The sequence below is a fragment of the Bubalus bubalis genome, chromosome 20 (genome assembly GCF_019923935.1).
Source record: "Bubalus bubalis isolate 160015118507 breed Murrah chromosome 20, NDDB_SH_1, whole genome shotgun sequence".
Lineage (NCBI taxonomy): Eukaryota > Metazoa > Chordata > Mammalia > Artiodactyla > Bovidae > Bubalus > Bubalus bubalis.
Window position 1 is genome coordinate 25476722 of NC_059176.1, and position 14966 is coordinate 25491687.

At 45.3% G+C, this 14966-nt stretch overlaps 2 non-coding genes across 2 annotated transcripts; one reads left to right on the forward strand and one right to left on the reverse strand.

The window, feature by feature from the left end:
• Positions 1–477: 477 nt before the first annotated feature.
• On the forward strand, positions 478–644 carry LOC112581035. Its single transcript, XR_003105482.3, has one exon. It is a non-coding gene; the product is annotated as a U1 spliceosomal RNA (small nuclear RNA).
• A 12907-nt stretch (positions 645–13551) lies between these two features.
• On the reverse strand, positions 13552–13712 carry LOC112581036. Its single transcript, XR_003105483.3, has one exon. It is a non-coding gene; the product is annotated as a U1 spliceosomal RNA (small nuclear RNA).
• Between the last annotated feature and the right edge of the window lie 1254 nt (positions 13713–14966).

Below are 14966 nucleotides of genomic sequence, written 5' to 3' on the forward strand. Positions count from 1 at the left end.
AGTTCAGAAAGGGGAGGGCAAAAATGGGCTAACATTTTTTGCCGAAAGGAAGGTGAGACCAGACCCGAGCCCCGACCCACCCCCTCAACTGCGGGGCAGCGCGAGCTCGCGTCTTCCCAGGTCCCCCCTGACTGGTCGCCAGTCGCCCACGCGCTCCCCTCACGAGACACTGGCGAGTCTCGGGTGGGTTAGTAGGTCCCGCGCCCCCTCGCGGAAGAACATGACATCCGGGGCATCCCGGAAGGGGGCGTGGCGTATGTAGATGAGCGGCGCGCGGAGGCTGCTGGTCCCGCTCCTCCCGGGCCTCGGTGTCCTGCGTGTGCACACGCGGAGGTTCCTAAGGTTGTTCCCCGGGTGGGCGAGGCCGGGCCGGGGGACGCGCAGGGGCGTAGGGGGCGGAGGTGGTGCGAGGGAAGTGACCGTGCGTGCAGAGTGGGGCGAGCTCGAGGGTGCTGGGCGGTGAGTGGGCGGCAACTAATATTTACCTGGCAGAAAAATACACTATGATCATGAAAGTGGTTTTTTCAGGGCGAGGTTTTATTTATTGCGCTCCTGTTGTGTTCACCTTTGCTATTTCCCCAAATGTGGTGAAGTTCCACTGCTTTATTTGTGGTAGTGGGGGACTGCGTTCGCGCTTTTTCCTCAGTCTTTTTTGGTCTTAAAAGCAGCTGGTACAACGGGTTTCGCGTGTTTGTACTTTGAGTGGGACTTTACTCTGTTTAATAAGCTACTAATTTTATAAAATGTACACATAGGCAAGAAATTGTGCTCCTAGAAAAAATGTGAAGTAGCTATAGGAGTTAAAAGCATACGCTCTTTTGTTGAATAGCATCACTGACTGACTGCATCTGCGTTTGTTTGAAATCTAAGAGTTTGTGGAATACGATTGAGCAATTGAACTAAAGTATACGTATTCTGAGATTTTTGTCATATGCTTTGCTAGGTTGTGATCCTTTGCTTTTTAACCTTGTTAATTTGTTATTTTGTAGAGGCAATGGCACCCCATTCCAGTGTTCTTGCCTAGAGAATCCCAGGGAAGGGAAGCCTGGTGTGCTGCCGTCTATGGGGTCGCACGGAGTTAGACACGACTGAAGCGACTTAGCAGCAGCAGCAAATGTTTTTCAGGGGTTTTCAAGGCAAGAATACTGAAGTTGTTTGCCATTCCCTTTTCCAGTAGAACATATTCTATCAGACCTCTCCAGCATGACCAGTTTGTTTGGGGTGGCGGCATTGCTTAGTTTCATTGAGTTAGGCTGTGGTCCGTGTGATCAGATTGGCTGGTTTTCTGTGATTAAGGTTTCATTCAGTGTGTTTGCAGTCTGATACCTTCTCGCAACACTTGTCTTACTTGGCTTTCTCTTACCTTGGACGTGGGGTATCTCTTCACGGCTGCTCCAGCAAAGTGCAGCCGCTGCTCCTTACTTTGGATGAGGGGTATCTCCTCAGGGTAGCCCCTCCTGACCTTGAACGTGGAGTATCTCCTTTCAATCCTCCTGCGCCCGCGCAGCTGCTGCTCCTTGGACGTGGGGTTGCTCCTGTCGGCCACCGCCCGTGACCTCAGGTGTGGGGTAGCTCCTCTCCGCCCCCACCCCTGACCTCGGAAGTGGGGTAGCTCCTCTCCGCCCCCACCCCTGACCTCGGAAGTGGGGTAGCTCCTCTCGGCCGCAAGATGGTTAAACAGTGGAAACAGTGTCAGACTTTATTTTGGAGGGCTCCAAAATCACTGCAGATGGTGATTGCAGCCATGAAATTAAAAGACGCTTACTCCTTGGAAGGAAAGTTATGACCAACCTAAGACAGCGTGTTAAAAAGCAGAGATATTACTTTGCCAACAAAGGTCCGTCTGGTCAAAGCTATGGTTTTTCCAGTGGTCATGTATGGATGTGAGAGTTGGACTGTGAAGAAGGCTGAGTGCCGAAGAATTGATGCTTTTGAACTGTGGTGTTGGCGAACTCTTGAGAGCCCCTTGGACTGCAAGGAGGTCCAGCCAGTGCATCCTAAAGGAGATCAGTCCTGGGTGTTCATTGGAAGGACTGATGCTAAAGCTGAAACTCCAATACTTTGGCCACCTCATTTGACTCATTGGAAAAGACCCTGATGCTGTGAGGGATTGGGGGCAGGAGGAGAAGGGGGATGACAGAGGATGAGATGGCTGGATGGCATCACCGACTCGATGGACGTGAGTTTGAGTAGACTCCGGGAGTTGGTGATGGACAGGGAGGCCTGGCGTGCTGCGGTTCATTGGGTCTCAAAGAGTCGGACACGACTGAGCGACTGAACTGAAGGTTTTTCTTTTAAGCTTTCTAATTTGCCTGCCATCGAGTTGTTTTCTATTGCCTGATACTTCCCCCCGCCCCTCAGCCCAGTAAATAGCAGTTGTGTATTCGGCAGCAGGAGAAAACCTCGGAGCAAAAAGCTGACTTGTACTTTTGAGGTTTTTGAGGCGAAAAAGGCAAGTTCTGTGTCTGTGCAAAGAAGGCTTAGCAGTGAGTGAAGGTGATGAGCTTCTATATAGCAGTGGGGTTGGCTTCTCTGGACAGGAGTGGATCGTGAACAGGTTCTAATCTGGTGCTGCAGGTATTAATAACTTGGTTGTGAGGTTTGGAAGGACTCGTTGGATGGGACCGGGTTCTGTAAGTTGCCAGTCATTTGCTCATCCTGGAGGGTTGGCGGGTAGAGAGTATATAATACACAGCCGTGGACAAATTCTAGGCTTTCAGAAGGGGCTGGGACAGCATTATCCCCACTCTCAAGATGTAGGCATGTGATGACAGCGAAGGCCTGTTTATGAAGCCCTTCCAAAACAAGGGGCTTGTGCTTCTAATGGACTCGGAAGACCAGGCAAAACCCTGGCCATTTGCTAATGTTTTTCATAAATGCTGTATAGAGTCTCCTGACTGCCCAGGAAAAAAAAGGAGACTGCCATTGTAAGACTTGGAATCACAATCCTGATGTGGACCTTTCCTCTAGTGATAATGTTGCCCTTCCCCATCCTGATAGCTCAATGGATAAAGATAAAGCTATCAGGCAGGCTTCCCTGATAGCTCAGTTGATAAAGAATCTGCCCGCAATGTGGGAGACCTGGGTTTGATCCCTGGCTTGGGAAGATCCCCTGGAGAAGGGAAAGGCTATCCACTCCAGTATTCTGGCCTGGAGACTTCCATGGACTGCATAGTCCACGGGGTTGCAAAGAGTCAGACACAACTAAGAGACTTTCACTCACTCCATCATCCAAGTCAGTTCTGGCCCAGGCTCTCCGGCCCCATAGGCACTGGGACACGTAACGTGTAATGGAAGATGAATACCAAATCAGAAAAAAAAATTCCCCTGTGCAAAAAAGGGAAAGATATTTACTCCTCTTTCTCAAACTGTTTATTCTTTTGTTTTTGTTTTGGTGTGTGCCAGACTTAGTTTTAGCTTGCAGGATCCTTGTTGCAGTGTGTGGGATCTAGTTCCCTGAGTAGGATGGAACCCAGACCCCTGAATTGGGAGTGTGGAATCTTAGCCCCTGGACCAATAGGGAAGTCCTCCCCGTTTCTTAAAAAATTTGCAAATACCTGTTCTGTCCTTTTGAGATATATAAATACATAGTGTTTTTAACAGCTAAACAAATCTTTTGTCAATGTTGCAACCTAAGAATGTTTGTTTTGGGCCTTTGAAGCCATCTTTTTGAAGTGTGAACATTAAGGAAATGCTCCATCTCCCTCTACCTCAGGGAGTTTAGCTAAAGTGGCTGGCTCCATGTTGTAATGACCTGCTTGCCATGGAGATACGAGTTTTATTTCCTTTTGGATAAAGGCACACGGATGGCCACTCCAATTACCAGTTGAATTTAGAATGAACTGTGTAGCAAATGGTGCTGTCAAGTCCTCCTATTGAGGACAAGTTCTTGAAGACGTATATATAATGAATTGTATCTGCCTGCCTATATAACAGGAAACATTCTTATTGTTATGGGGTGAATTGTGTCATTCCCCCTGCCCCAAGATTCATGTGTTGAGGCCCTGGCCCTCACGTGACTGTATTTGGAGACAGGGCCTTTAAGGAGGTAAATTAAGATTAAAATGAGGTCATAAAGGTGGATCTCTTAATTCAATATGACTGATGTCCTTAATTGGAGATGTGAGGGACAGCTGCAAGCCAAGGAGAGGCCTCATGAGAAAGCAAAGCTGCTAATATCTTGGTCTTGGATTTACAGCTCCTCAAACTGGGAAATGTTCCTATTATTCAAACCTCCCTGGCAGTCCATGATGTTTTATTACGGCAGCCCAAACTGAATGATATCCTGTCTTTGCAGTCTATTTGGTGCATTTCTTGTGATGTACATTACAATGTGGTTTAGTAGTTTTTCAGTAAAAATATTTTCTTTCTTTCTACCTTTATGGAGAGGATTCCCTGGTTTGACAGGAGATGGTATTCTCAGTGGTCTGGCATTGAGGACAAGTGTTGGTTTGGTGGTTCTTGACTTGACTGAATCGGGTAAACATCTTGTGGTCTCACAACAGTCAGGTAAGAAAAGACCCTGAGTTATTTTTAAAAGTCTCCCTTTTAGGACTTCCCTGGTGGTCCAGTGGTTAAGACTCCATGCTTCCAGCGCAGGGGGCATGGGTTTGATCCCTGTTAGGGAAACTTCTGCATGCCATGTGGTGTGGCAAAAAAAAGCGCCCTTTTTCAGCCCTCTGCTCTTTTCAAATTCTAGCTGGAGGAACCACCGGCTTCAATATCAACATATTAAGTAAGCATGGGTAACATAGGTTCTAAAATTCTCGGGATCACTATTAGCATTGAAGGTAAAAGAAATATGTCTATGTGTGTGTGTGTATGTGTATATATATATGTGTATGTGTGTGTGTGTGTATATATATATATATATGTGCCAGCTTCCCTGGTAGCTCAGATAGTAAAGCGTCTGCTTACAATGCGGGAGACCTGGGTTCGATCCCTACGTCGGAAAGATCTGCTGGAGAAGGAAATAGCAACCCACTCCAGTATTCATGCTTGGAAAATCCCATGGACCGAGGAGCCTGGTAGGCTACAGTCCATGGGGTTGCAAAGAGTCGGACATGACTGAGTGACTTCACTTTCACTTTTCATTGCTCTCATTGACAGAGTCATTTCCTAGGCAGGTTGATAAGGAGTCTAGGGGTCCCCAAGGAGAGAGGGGTCTGGAATTCTCAAGGAGGAAGAAAGGACAAACTTTTTTTCTTTCTCCACATTCCTTAGGATTATATAACAATAATGTATCCTGCCTAAGGACAGTCTTTGGATTCAACCTTCTGTTATCTTAAAATGTTAATTATGGGAGTAGACCTGGTCTTTACAAGGATGTATTTTGCCTGAGGACAGTATTATCTTAAAATGTAAATTATGGGAGTAGGTCTAATGAGGTCTTTACAACTTCAAGATATTCTTTGGATTATATAACTTCATTGTTAACACTAGCAAGCGGGTACTCTTTCTGCCCCCTTCTGATGCCTATGTCAGAAGCTTTCTCTATCTCCTTTATACTTTAATAAAACTTTATTACACAAAAGCTCTGAGCGATCAAGCCTCATCTCTGGCCCCGGATTGAATTCTTCTCCTCCGGGGGCCAAGAATCCCGGTGTATTCGCATGATTCAACAACAACCTTTCATCATCAGGGCTTCCCTGGTGGCTCAGATGGTAAAGCGTCTGCCTGTAATGAGGGAGACCTGCGTTTGATCCCTGGGTCGGGAAGATCCCCTGGAGAAGGAAATGGCAACCCACTCCAGTTCTCTTGCCTGGAAAATCCCATGGACGGAGGAGCCTGGTAGGCTACAGTCCATGGGGTCACAAAGAGTCGGAAATGACTGAGCGACCTCATGCATATCTATATATCTATAGTCACTCAGTCTGTGGCTCAGATCATGAACTCCTTATTGCCAAATTAAGACTTAAATTGAAGAAAGTAGGGAAAACCACTAGACCATTCAGGTCTAAATCAAATCCGTTATGATTATACAGTGGAAGTGAGAAATAGATTTAAGGGACTAGATCTGATAGAGTGCCTGATGAACTATGGATGGAGGTTCATGACATTGTACAGGAGACAGGGATCAAGACCATCCCCATGGAAAAGAAATGCAAAAAAGCAAAATGGCTGTCTGGGGTGGCCTTACAAATAGCTGTGAAAAAAAGAAGTGAAAAGCAAAGGAGAAAAGGAAAGATATAAGCATCTGAATTCAGAGTTCCAAAGAATAGCAAGGAGAGATAAGAAAGCCTTCCTCAGCGATCAATGCAAAGAAATAGAGGAAAACAACAGAATGGGAAACACTAGAGATCTCTTCAAGAACATTAGAGATACCAAGGGAACATTTCCTGCAAAGATGGGCTCGATAAAGGACAGAAATGGTACGGACCTAACAGAAGCAGAAGATATTAAGAAGAGGTGGCAAGAATACACAGAAGAACTGTAAAAAAAAGATCTTCACGACCCAGATAATCACAATGGTGTGATCACTGACCTAGAGCCAGACATCCTGGAATGTGAAGTCAAGTGGGCCTTAGAAAGCATCACTACGAACAAAGCTAGTGGAGGTGATGGAATTCCAGTTGAGCTATTTCAAATCCTGAAAGATGATGCTGTGAAAGTGCTGCACTCAATTTGCCAGCAAATTTGGAAAACTCAGCAGTGGCCACAGGACTGGAAAAGGTCAGTTTTCATTCCAATCCCAAAGAAAGGCAATGCCAAAGAATGCTCAAACTACCGCACAATTGCACTCATTTCACACGCTAGTAAAGTAATGCTCAAAATTCTCCAAGCCAGGCTTCAGCAATATGTGAACCGTGAACTTCCAGATGTTCAAGCTGGTTTTAGAAAAGGCAGAAGAACCAGAGATCAGATTGCCAACATCTGCTGGATCATGGAACAAGGAAGAGAGTTCCAGAAAAACATCTACTTCTGCTTTATTGACTATGTGAAAGCCTTTGACTGTGTGGATCACAATAAACTGGAAAATTCTGAAAGAGATGGGAATACCAGACCACCTGACCTGCCTCTTGAGAAACCTGTGTGCAGGTCAGGAAGCAACAGTTAGAACTGGACATGGAACAAAGACTGGTTCCAAATAGGAAAAGGAGTACGTCAAGGCTGCATATTGTCACCCTGCTTATTTAACTTCTATGCAGAGTACATCATGAGAAATCCTGGGCTGGAAGAAGCACAAGTTGGAATCAAGATTTCTGGGAGAAATATCAATAACCTCAGATATGCAGAGGAGAAGGCAATGGCACCCCACTCCAGTACTCTTGCCTGGAAAATCCCATGGATGGAGGAGCCTGGTAGGCTGCAGTCCATGGGGTCGCCAGAGTCGGACACGACTGAGCGACTTCACTTTCACTTTTCACTTTCATGCATTGGAGAAGGAAATGGCAACCCACTCCAGTGTTCTTGCCTGGAGAATCCCAGGGACGGGGAAGCCTGGTGGGCTGCCGTCTATGGGGTCACACAGTCGGACACGACTGAAGTGACTTAGCAGTAGCAGCAGATATGCAGATGACACCACCCTTATGGCAGAAAGTGAAGAGGAACTAAAAAGCCTCTTGATGAAAGTGAAAGAGGAGAGTGAAAAAGTTGGCTTAAAGCTCAACATTCAGAAAATGAAGATAATGGCTGCTACTGCTGCTAAGTCCCTTCAGTCGTGTCCGACTCTGTGCGACCCCATAGGCAGCCTCCCACCAGGCTCCCCCTTTCCTGGGATTCTCCAGGCAAGAACACTGGAGTGGGTTGCCATTTCCTTCTGCAGGAAAGTGAAAAGTGAAAGCGAAGTTGCTCAGTCATGTCCGACTCTTAGGGACCCCATGGACTGCAGCCTACCAGGCTCCTCCATCCATGGGATTTTTCCAGGCAAGAGTACTGGATTGGGGTGCCATTGCCTTCTCCGAAGATCATGGCACCTGGTCCCATCACTTCATGAGAAATAGATGGGGAAATAGTGGAAACAGACTTTATTTTTTTTGGCTCCAAAATCACTGCAGATGGTGATTGCAGCCATGAAATTAAAAGACGCTTACTCCTTGGAAGGAAAGTTATGACCAACCTAGATAGCATATTCAAAAGCAGAGACATTCCTTTGCCAACAAAGGTCCATCTAGTCAAGGCTATGGTTTTTCCAGTGGTCATGTATGGATGTGAGAGTTGGACTGTGAAGAAAGCTGAGCGCCAAAGAATGGATGCTTTTGAACTGTGGTGTTGGAGAAGACTCTTGAGAGTCCCTTGGACTGCAAGGAGATCCAACCAGTCCATTCTGAAGGAGATCAGCCCTGGGATTTCTTTGGAAGGAATGATGCTAAAGCTGAAACTCCAGTACTTTGGCCACCTCATGCGAAGAGTTGACTCATTTGAAAAGACCCTGATGCTGGGAAGGATTGGAGGCAGGAGGAGAAGGGGACGACAGAAGATGAGATGGCCGGATGGCATCACTGACTCGATGGATGTGAGTTTGAGTGAACTGTGAGAGTTGGTGATGGACAGGGAGGCCTAGCATGCTGCAATTCATGGGGTCACAAAGAGTTGGACACAACTGAGCGACTGAACTGAACTGAACTACTCTTCAATTTCTTGGAAGTGTTTTACTTTCCATCTGGTGATAGCATAGTAGAAACTTGTTTTTTTGGGCCACCTTTCTACTTGTTCCTTTTCCTCCATGGTTCTCATACAGAACAAGTTCTCTGACTTGAGAAACATGTATTATTTTTTTCTCCTTTTAAAGTACCGGGGAGACCTGCTGTGCATATTAAAAGCTATCATGTCCTGTGCTATAGATGCCATGTTAGTGGAGCTCCTTTGAGAAAAAGACCCCTAATTTGGTAACTATGTACCTCCTGAAAGAAGAGATGGATGGCCAAGAGTGACTATCTCACACTTCACTGGAAAAGCCCTCCAAACAGAGACAAATCCATGTATGGAGCTGGGCCTTAGCAAATAATGACACTTTTTTAGTTTGAGATAGAGAAAAATTAACAAAACTTAACAATCAAATTAAGGAGAAAAAAGAGAATTTTATTTTAGTCAACCTGAGGATTATAACCCAGGATAAGCTTTGAGAAAGAAATCCAAGGCACAGTCACATATATTTTTCAGAATAAAGAATCATACATCAAAATAACATACTGACATTTTACATAAAGTTCACCAAAGATGCATAGTTCAGGTAAGCATGTACAAATCAGGCAGCAAGCCACCATACCCTTTGACACAGCTGGGAAAGAATGCCAATCTTCTGAGAAGTTACATCGCTGTTGTCAGAAGAAAGGGAGAAAAAAAATGATCTTTATGGCCCAGCAGGCATTTCTACCTCTAAGGAGATCTGGTTAATGTATAATACACATCACACACTAGGGAGGGCCCAGTATGGGCAGGGACTATGTTATGGTTAAATTTTCTTGTCCTGTTTATACATTCAGTTCCATCAGAATCAATAATTTACCAAAAGGATAAGCTATGGTCAGGTATAAAACAATATCATTTGTCAAGAATTCAATTAAAAGGGGGCTTCCCTGGTGGCTCAGTGGTAGAGGATCTGCCTGCCAGTGCAGGAGACACAGGTTCCATCCCTGGTCAGGGAAGAAACTACATGCTGTGGAGCAACTAAACCCATGCACCACTACTGAGCCTGTGCTCTAGAGCCCATGAGCCACAACTACTGAGTCCATGAGCTGCAACTACTGAAGCCCGTGTGCTAGAGCCTGTGCTCCAAAACGAGAGACGCCACCACAATGAGAAACCCACACAGCACCTCAGACCCAACACAGCCAAAAATAACTAAGTTTTAAAAAAGAATTCAATTAGAAGGAATGAACCAGTTTTTAAAAAATTAGAAAAATGAGAATTTTAAAACAGCGCTCACCTTGTAAAGAAGTAACAAATTTGATAAATAATTGACTAATATGTAGATTTATACAAGATCTCAGAAAAATTAATTTATTATTCCATTAATGTTAAGGCCTGTAAGCTTCTGCTGCTGCTGCTAAGTCGCTTCAGTCGTGTCCAACTCTGCGCGACCCCATAGACGGCAGCCCACGAGGCTCTGCCGTCCCTGGGATTCTCCAGGCAAGAACACTGGAGTGGGTTGCCATTTCCTTCTCCAATGCATGAAAGTGAAAAGTGAAAGTGAAGTCGCTCAGTTGTGTCCAACTCTTCGCGACCCCATGGGCTGCAGCCTACCAGGCTCCTCCATCCATGGGATTTTCCAGGCAATTTTAACCCTGCAGTTATCCTGACTTCAGTACCATCGTCTGCGAGGTTTATCTGTGTAGTTGATCTGAGTTCTGGTTATTTTTCTGTCCCCCTAATGGCAGAGTCTTTGTTTTCAAACACAGAGTCCTATATTGATGGCAAAGGATTCCTCAAGGGTTTCAGGACTCTTCTATTTTCTGTAGGAAAAAAAAAACAGAAATTTATGGGAAAACTTACAGAACTATGTCCCAGCAGAAGGGTCTGTAATTTTAGATGATTTTCTAACAGTCTCCTAAAGGACACTGGAAAACCAACACCTCAGCTTTGTTCCAGCTCCTTGCTTCACAGAGAAATAAGGCCTCACAAGACAAATTGTAGGATTGTGAAACAGAAGTAAAATATTGCAGATTCATTTTGATATATGGCAAAACCAATACAATATTGTAAAGTTAAAAAATAAAAATAAAATAAAATGGCAAAAAAAAAAAAAAAAGTAAAATATTTAGGGTATGTTGTCAATCGAAGGCTGCAAAGTGTTACAAGCTAAGAGTCACCTAATTTTTCAGTGAAGCATCTAGTACAAAAAAGAAAAGACAGTTTGGGGTCAGGTACAAGTACTAGTTAGGTAGGGACTTCCCTGGTGGCTTAGCGGTAAAGAATCCGCGTGCTATGCAGGAGACCTGGGTCAATCCCTCGGTCAGGTAGATCCCCTGGAGAAGGAAATGGCAACCCACTCCAGTATTCTTGCCTGGGAAATCCCATGGACAGAGGAGCCTGGCGGGCTACAGTCCATAGAATCACAAAGGGTTGGAAACAACTGAGCAACTAAACCACCACCAGCACTAGTCAGGTACTTAGATGGTAGGTTTCAGCTTTTCCAGAGGCAAAACTTCTGACAAAGCACTGTGTGGGAATTCCCCAGATCTACTGGTTCAGTTCAGTTGCTCAGTCTTTGCGACCCCATGAATCGCAGCACGCCAGGCCTCCCTGTCTATCACCAACTCCTGGAGTTCACCCAGACTCACGTCCATCGAGTCAGTGATCTACTGGTTTGGTCCCTAGAAAAAAGATTTTGAAAAAAAATCAGCTATTTCCCCCCCAATTTGGGTATTCCAATTTTTAGAAAAAAAACTTTTCACTTATTTTGTTATGAAAACAAAGTGTTAATGGAATTTTAAGTCAAAAGTTGGGATTAGGCTATAAACCTAATAGGATGGTTCTCAGTTCTTGATTTCAGTGTCCTGGAAGTGCCTACTTGTGTGCTTTTCAGCTGCAGCAGCAGCTGCCACACTTTTTGAAGGCTCAAACCCTGACCTTGGGTTGCTTATTTGCTATCAAAGTGAAAGAGAAAATCAGTTGGATTCATATTTCTCATGTGAAGCCAGTAAGTACCTTAGGAAAACCAAAGGGTGATTTACACAAGAACTTGACACTTAAATTTTCTGGAATAACTGACATTGGAACTGAGCTGTACTGAAAAGGTAATGATTCTTTCCTACAGATACATGTTTCCAGTCAATGCCACTTTGCACTCTCAGAAATGGTTTGTATTGAAGTTGAACAGCTGTCATTGGTGATTATTGGCAGAGCACTTTTTATAATATCAAAATAAATCTAACTTGAATCCATGTCCTCAAGCGCTAAATTTGACACAAAAACAATTTTAATTGAGTACAATGTTGTGTTAGTCTACTGTACAGCAAAATGACTGTTATATATACATTTTAAAATATATATTTGCTCCGGTCAATGTAAGTACTTGACTTAAATATGAGGTTAACTCTAAAAGCTGACTTAAATAAAACCCAACATTCAAAAAAACTAAGATCACATGGCATCCAGTCCCATCACTTCATGGCAAATAGATGGGGGAAAAGTGGAAACAGTGACAGATTTTATTTTCTTGGGCTCCCAAGTCGCTGGAGGGGTGTCTGAAGCCACAAAATTAAAACATTTGCTCCTTGGAAGGAAAACTATAACAAACCTAGACAGCGTATTAAGAAGCAGAGACATCACTTTGTTGACAAAGGTCTGTATAGTCAAAGCTATGTTTTTTTTCCCACTAGTCATTTATTGATGTGGGAACTGAATGATAAGAAATATCAAGCACCAAAGAACTGATGCTTTCAAACTGTGGTGATAGAGAAAACTCTTGAGAGTCCCTTGGACTACAAGGAGATCAAACTAGTCAACCCGAAAAAAAGAAAGCCAATTCAGAATACTCACTGGAAAGACTGATGCTGAAGTTGAAGCTTCAACTTGGTCCACCTGATGCAAAAAGCCTGATGCATTGGGAAAGAACCTGATGCCGGGAAAGATTGAGAGCAAGAGGAGGAGGCAACTGAAGAATGAGATAGTTACATAGCATTATCGATTCAATGAACAAAAACGAGTTTGCTCAAACTGCTCAATGTGTTAAGGGACAAAACAGCTGACATGTTCATAGTACCTTAAAAATAGACACAACACCCCAAGTCTCAAATAGCTCAAACACTGCAGACTTAAAAGAACATCTGAAATAGTCAAAAACTCAGATATGCTCTGTCACTTGCTCAAGTGAACAAGTAAAACTTTTTACTTCGCAAAAATCTCTCACTGCCTTAAAATCTGTTTCTTAACAAAAATTAAAGAAAAAATAGTTCACAAGTATTAATTTTATGTTTATCACAATCCTGAGAACAGTTTAGTTCAGTTGCTCAGTCGTGTCCTACTCTTTGCAACCCCATGAATCGCAGCACGCCAGGCCTCCCTGTCCATCACCAACTCCCGGAGTTCACTGAAAGCCCCGTCCATCGCGTCGGTGATGCCATCCAGCCATTTCATCCTCTGTAGTCCCCTTCTCCTTCTTCCCCGCATCCCGCCCAGCATACCGTCTCTTCCTGCCCCCAATGTGTCTCAGCAACACGATTTTTTCCAAAGAGTCAATTTTCCCCAAGAGATAGCCAAAGTACTAGAATTTCAACTTTAGTATCATCTCTTCCAAGCAGACCGAAGACTGATCTCCTTGCAGGGTAAGGGGTTCTCAAGAGTTCTCCCACACTACAGTTCAAACTGCGTCAATTCTCCCTCGCTCCGTTTTTTTCACAGTCCAATTCCCACATCCGTGATGTAACTACTAGGAAAACCCATAACTTTAACTATGCAGGCCTTTATTAGCACAGTAATGTTTCTTTTTTATGACTATACTACCGAGATAGCTCATCTTTTTTCTCTTAAAAAACAAGCATCTAAAAGTAAAAATTGATAATGATCAGTTTTATATTCACTAGCATAAGTACTCAAAAATTATCAGCGATTATATCACAAACAGTAAAAAAAAGAAAATCTAAACCTGTTAGTCATACTGTCGTACATCAGGAGAAACCGCGAACGCAGTCCCCTTGTACTACAAATTATGCAGTCGAGCCCCTCACATTTGGGGAAATCGCAGGAGTCAGCACACGCAGACTACAATGAACAAACCTCACTCTAAAAAAACCAGCTTCAAGATCATTGTATTCCTGCCAAATAAATATGAGTTGCTGCACATCCACCGCCCAGCACCCTCGAGCTCGCCCCACTCTGCACGCACGGTCACTTCCCTCGCACCACCTCCGCACACTCAGCTTCTGCTCGTCCCTCGGCCCGGCCTCGCTCAACCGGGGAACAACCTCAGGAACCTCCGCGTGTGCACACGCAGGACACCGAGGCCCGGGAGGAGCGGGACCAGCAGCCTCCGCGCGCCGCTCATCTACATACGCCACGCCCCCTGCCGGGATGCCCGGATTTCATGGTCTTCCAGGCTGGGGCGCGGGACCTACTAACCCACCCGAGACTCGCCGGTGTCTCGTGAGAGGAGCGCGTGGGCGAGTGGCGACCAGGCGGGGGCGGGACCTGGGAAGACGTCAGCTCACGGTGCCCCGCAGTTGAGGGGTTGGGTTGGGGCTCGGGTCTGGTCTCACCATCCTTTCAGCAAAATGTCAGCCCATTTTTGCCTTTCCCTCTCTGAACTCATCTTTTAGTCATGGAAAGTTCAGAAAAGACCTATTTCCGGTTGACGTTAAGCCCTAAAGCCGCCTTAATAGGAAAGCGTGGTAATGTTTCTTCACGGTGTCTTTTTAAGTAAAAGTGACGAAAGTGCTTCGGGATATATAGCCTATCCTAGTGATGCTGGAAGGAAAGCCTGGGGTCCTATTGCAGAGAGAAAACCAGGTGAGAGCGCGAGCGGTCGCCTCCAGCGCACCAGGCGGGGGCTCCCGGAGCGCGGTGCTCGGGGTTAGGAGCCCTTGCCCTTGGGCCTCGTCCCCGCATCCCACCCCCCACCACCCCCGCCTGCTGCCCCAACGGGCAGACACTGAGCGGCCCCCCAGGTGTCCTTTGGTCCTTTCCGATCTGACTCGGTCAAAGAGAAACACAGCAGACCGTAGAGAAAGTGCTGAAAGCAGATTTGATTCAGTCAGTGAATACTGACAGCAGGGGAAAGAGCTGATCGAGCTCCATTCCGAAATGGGCGAGGGGATCGGAGCGTTTTAAAGGGAGGATGAGGGGGAGGGGGCTCAGAAGAGGCAGCAGTGAAAAACCACAGAGCTGGTCAGTAGAGAGGCAGGCCAGCCGTGTTTGTCAGCGGGCAGTTACTGAAGTTAGGATGGGTCCTCGCACACAAAGTGGGAGACAGAAGCCCTATCCTTCTTGCTTACACTTCAAAGGAATGGCTCCCAGTCTTTGACAGACGCTCTGGGCTCTAAGAACCATCTTTACAATTGCAAGCCCTTTTAAATGAATGCTCTAAC